The sequence below is a fragment of the Chiroxiphia lanceolata genome, chromosome 12 (assembly GCF_009829145.1).
Source record: "Chiroxiphia lanceolata isolate bChiLan1 chromosome 12, bChiLan1.pri, whole genome shotgun sequence".
In the NCBI taxonomy this organism is placed as follows: domain Eukaryota; kingdom Metazoa; phylum Chordata; class Aves; order Passeriformes; family Pipridae; genus Chiroxiphia; species Chiroxiphia lanceolata.
The window spans coordinates 20,345,090-20,351,089 of NC_045648.1; positions in this window are offsets into that span (position 1 = coordinate 20,345,090).

The window sequence follows — 6,000 nt, forward strand, 5'->3', positions numbered from 1 at the left end:
ACAATAAGGTCCCCCCTGAGCCTACTCTTCCCCAGGCTGAGCCCCCCCAACTCCCTCAGCTGCTCCTCATCAGACCTGTGCCCCAGACCCTTCCTCAGCCCTGTTGCCCTTCTCTGGATATGTTCCAGCACCTCAATGTCCCTCCTGTCATGAGGGACCCAAACCTGACCCCAGGATTTGCCTCAACAGTGCCCAGCACAGGGGGATGGTCCCTGCCCTGGCCCTGCCCCACCACTGCTGGAACAAGCCAAGTGCCACTGGTCTTCTTGGCATCCCCCCCCCAAGGGATTTACGTGTGTCTGGAAATACTGAGCTCCAAGACTAGAAGAGGTGTCTAGTGGAGCACCTCTTAGACAGGGACTTCTCAAGCAAGGCTTGAAATGTGTCATCTGACCCTGACAATCAAACTCGGAAAGGTGCTTTTTCCCCAGTGTTGTACAAAGTACTATTGTCAGCCAAGAACAACTATTTCATCCCAGCACTACCTCAACTAAAGATACAGCAAGTTTATTCCCAGGTTGTTCTGGCCCTGATGTAACCCAGAGCCACAGCTCTGCTTTATGACTTATTATTGGAGCAGAATTGTCACAAAGAGATGGGATCCTGTGTTGTCTTTGTGTCACACAGCCCAAGGCTCCTGCAACCAGCCAAGCCCAGGCTGGTGTTTTACACTTGCACAGCTCCAGGGGTACAAGATTTTGCCCTTAGAAGAATTTTCTGTGCTCCCAGACTGGGAGATGCTGCCACGGACTGTGAGTGGCTTGTAAGCAGAACCTGTGCTCAGCCCCCTTTCCTTCACCCTTTGGAGCAGTGCTGTGTTTGCCACACCACAGTGACTGCTGGGAATGACAGGAAAGCTCTGCTACAATTGTGGGTTGTGCCTGTTCCTCCTTTTCCCTGTTAATTCTTAAAAATTGTTACAACACGTAGCACAGCATATGGGAGGAGAGGAGGGATTGACGGGGGATTTTTTTCCAGTGTATGGGGTGGATATTCTAATTTTTGCTTTTATATAGAGCTTTTCTGACTAGAGTGGGAGTTCCCTACATGGTAGACAAATCTTTTTATACTTATTTTCCAGGCAATCTGATAGTTCTTTGAGGATGAAAATAAAATTCAGCTCCTGAGCTAGAAGTTGAATTTTATTATTGCTGATAAACTATTGGATTATTTTGAGCTTGATAATTGCATGTTAATATTTAAAAAGATAATGTTCTGAGTTATTTTTATTAAGATTCAGATCCAACTTATTAATTCAAATTCAGTTACAAGATGATTGTTTAAGGAACTTAATTTTTACTGTCCTCAGAATTGTCACATACCTACATACATTTCCAAAGTTAGAGTTCCAAACTTCTCTTTATTGATTTGTTATATTTTCAGTTTGGAAGTCCAACAACCTGACTGGTTTAAGAGACGATTTAGTGAAATGATCCCAAATTATCCTTCTTTTCTTGAGCAGGTCGACTCCTCTCTTGTCAGTACTTGTCTGCCTCCAGTGGAAGGACTTCTCTGTATTTTCCTTAAGGAATGCTGAGTCAGGTCCTGATCCTCCCTGTTCCATCCTTTTGTCACCAGGCTTACCCAACTGCCCTGCAAGTCTCCAAGACAGAGACCATCTCTGATTCCTGTCTTTCCTGTCCTGCCATGTGCCTGCTCCTCAGGGATTACCCAAACAGGAACCTCACAATTGTTACCAACAGCACATCAGGTATTGCTGTGTGAACTCAGTTTACCCCGTTGTGTTCAGAGGAACTTCGTGCATATTTAAAGTTGGTATTGCTTCGTGTGTGCTGGGCTGAAGTCTACAAATTTGGGAAGTTGGGTCCCCTGAGTTGGTCCTGGTTCCCTGCAGCTCGGAAACTCCAGTAACAATCTTCATTAACCTGAATCAGGCAGCACTGCAGAAGAAGGTTCCTTAAATAAAGTGTTGTCACGCCTATGTAAAATTCTCCCAAAATATGTTAAATACAAATCCCTTCAAAGAAAACAAGCCCCTCTCTACATTAAAAACAATTATGTTTTTGAAAGCTCAGGGATTTACAAACTTAGGCCTGTGACACACAGGACTGAGTTACCACTTTTGCCACCACAGATCCTGGTTTTGCCCACATGTTGTCAGGAGCAGCCTGGGGAACACAGAGCTCGCTGACACCTTGTAAGGAAAACATTTTACGAGTTTGGGAAGTGTATTGTGTAGAAAACAGCATCAGTGATCCAGCAAGAAACAGCTCTGGTCAGAGCTTTGTGGCCTCGGAGGAGCCTTTGAATGCCATAGAAAGCTGAACTATCATTGCAAGTGATTTAGAGAAGCTGAGAAGTTTCCTGTGTGCTGTGAGCAGCTATTAGAAAAATAAAATTTGGCAAAAGATTGGATTTCTCAGGATTTGTTCTGTAAATCAAACCAAAATCAGACTGAATCCTTAGAACAAAGGCAGATATGTTTTGCATTTGAATATAAAACCTATCAAGTGGGTGGTGGGGAGAGAATGGGTAAATAAATACAAAACCTCTTAAGGGTTTCTTTCTGGGTTGGTTTCAAGAATGTCCCACAAAACAGGTTTTCATGGTTGTATGGGGCAATGTGATGCCATTCAACTTTCTTTCCTTTCTTTAGAAATTCTGAAGAAACTGTTGAAAACAGCTTCTGGGCTTTTACTAAAATAGTTTCCAGAGATGAGGAAAATGAGAGAATGCATATGCAATCTTAGACAAACGATCTGCTCATATATTGAAGCCTGGATTGTAAAATGACTGCTGTGCCTTCCAGTGAATGAATATTCAGTGCTTCCCTGCTGGGTTGGCTTTTCCTATTTGAACCAGCTACAGCTCTGCACTGCAATTCACTTGTTACCAAATTAAACTCTTTACACACGTGGGAGATCCAACTTTATAAAGTCAAATTTTGAAGTGCTTTCTGGTCAGCCCCTGTGCCTGTCACAATCTTCATAACGGCCTGAATTAAGTTTAAAATATCATCGGTGTGTGTTGTTTCCCTTGGCTGGGGAGCAGCCCTTCTGTACATCAGGCATTTTTCTGTTGACACTACGTATCACTTAGCAACCCAGTGAAAGGCCCTATATGCATTGATTGCACACAATTGTCTTTATGGGGTGGAAGTGTTAAGTGAATAAACCCCCACAGGTGACCAGACGGTCATTCCTCTCATGTTGATAATCTGTTTACATCAAAATATTGTTTACTCAGCTCTCTGATCTTGAGGAATCTACATGGAGCTGAAAGAATACAGTTAACTCCCCACACTCTGACACACAAGTATGAGCTGTATTTCCATTCTCAGGGATGGATAGATTAAGAAGAGAAGGATTGTTTTGTCTTTAACTTAGCTCTCCCAAATAAAGCATTAAAATGCATTTGACAGTTAACCACAGATGATAATGCAATCTTTATGCTGTGGTTCCCATCATAATGGAGAAGTTACAAGGCTGTCACTACACCATAAAGAAAGAATCTTTCCTGCAGTCTTAGTGCTGTCTTTTCTGCTTTCCTCTTTGTAAGCACTGTTACAAAATTACCTTTGGAGAAGTTGGATTGTTTACACATTTTTCTCTACAGGGTGAATAGCTGAGCTTTTAAAATGAGCTACAGTGTTCTCCCCAGACATTTTTCCTTGCCATAAAGTAGTCTAAAGAGACAAAAATAGTTTCCAATTCTGCAGTTTTTGTGGTTTTGTTTTTGTTTTTGTTTTTTTTTTAGTTTTATTTGGCTTATTACATCCTTATTAATTACTGGGGGGTGAGGTGGAGAGGGGAGTGTGCTGAACTGAAGAGAGACATTTCCATTGTTTTGTTTGTTTGTTGACAAAGATGTAACTTCTAATGCAAGCAGATTTGTTTTATTTTATGAGGACTTTGGAAATTCAATAGAATGGTAGTTTATATCATAGGGAGAAAGAGTAAGCACTTTTGAACCTTTTTTACTAATTCGGACAATTCTGAAAGATTTGGATAAAAAATCTTCCCCTTTGAAAAGATTCCAAAAACACATACCCTGAAGTGATAGGAAAATTGCAATCTGCTACCTGGAACTTTTTCCATTTTTCTGTTATTTGTAAAGGTCACATTGTAGCATCTGCCACAAGTAATTGAATTAAGGGAGTCAGTTATATCTGCATTTTCTGTCTGTTTTGTTTTTTTTTTTTTTTCCCAAGTAGCTAAATATTATAGACTGACTCTTCATAGTCCCTTCACATAAACATATAGTTTTAAGCACTGTTTACTAGGGAAGCATGAAAAGAGCTTTAAGAGGGTCTGGAAATCCCTGTTGTACCACACAGTAACTGCACTGGCAACAGAGTTAGAGAGATTTGAGCTGGTAAAATGAGAGCTGGGCCACACACACGTAGGTGTGTTACTACAATGTGTGTTTTCTGCAGTCAATTTAAATCAATCTTTGCAAAGTCTGATGAATAAATGGTCTGGGTTTGTCATTCTGTTCCCCATCCTGCCCCCATGGAGGTCCCTGCACCCAGTCGTGGTGTAGAGCAGAGAACAGTCCTATTGAGCCCTGCTGATCCCTGGGGGAGCCAAAGGAGTTCTGCCAGTGATTAATTTGGCCCACGAACCCCAGTGGAATTTCTCAGGGGAGGAGGGCAGTGAGACTTTGACCCAGTGGTGGAATTTGTGTTGCCTGCAGTGACACCACTGCTGTGGGCACAGGGACAGGGGTGGCACTGCTCTGGAACAGGGACCAGGGGCTGCTGGGCAAGGAGGTGGCTACAACCCACTTCCCTCTCAAGGGCTGGAAGATAAAGCTGGGTTTTATAAGCTGGAAGATAAAGCTGATAGATTAATTTTTGGCAGAATGACCTAAGGACTCTGTATTTCTGAACACTAACCAGGAAGCTGGAGCTGTTCCTCGGTTCTGCAGCTGAATGAGTGTCCCCTTCTATAAACATTTCACTGTTGCAAGGTAGATTTTTCACAGTGTTAATTTTAACAACATGGGTGTTTGCTGTGGAATAAAACTTTAAATTAATGTTCTTCCATTTTGTTGTTAAAACAAGGGGAAAAAAATGAAACTAGGATTGTGATAGATTCTGTGGTAATATTGCATGCTGATAGAGAGACTGTTGGATAGTTAAAGGAGAACCAGAAGAAAATAACCATTATTGCTACCTAGGATATCTTCCATTTTTACTGCATAGTGAGTTTTGGGTATATATTCGTTAATTCTGTAATAAACCCAGTTACCTTTAAGAATCCTGTATTGATTTCAAATATGTCCTTTTTTTACCTGAAATCAAATTTGCTTCAAAATGTTGACTTCACATCTCAAACTGTTGATTTCATGGGAAGGCACTTGAAAATGCTGGGAGCAACTTGGAAAAACTTGTTTTTCTTTTCTTCTTCTAAAAAACTAATTTGTATTTCTTTGTAATTGAAAAGGGGCCAGACTCAAAGCCTTATTTTCATGTGTTTAAAAGTTTGATAGCTCAAGCCAAACACTTCCAAGGCTTTTTAATAAAAAATTAATTAGTAAATGGCACTTCTTCCCTAAAGAGGCAGTTTTAACATGCTGTAGGTGATGCTGTTTGGCACTTTCATTCCACTGTGTTCAGACACTGGTTTTAAAGTCATTAAGTGGGGGTGGGGTGCAGGGGGTGTGGGACAAAATTTAAACACCCTGAGCTGTGCACAGTGCAGGTATGTGGTGAGGAGCAGTCAGGAAATTGCTGAACCTTTATTTGGATCATGCTGCCTGTGCTTTATCATAAACCCTCTCTCAACCCATAGTTTGTTTGTCTCCATATTTTTTCCCATTCTGACAAAATTCCTGGCCTTCTAAGTCTAATGATGTTGACATATTAAAATGGTAGGGAGAAAAATGTGAACTGAGCCCCTCCTTTTAGCTAAATGTTATCTGCTTAGACTAATATTGCAATTGCCACCCACTGACATAATTTGTTTCACAGTCACAGCCTGGCAGCATGAATCAAATGTTGACATTCTAATTTCATGCACACATGGGTGTTTGGCT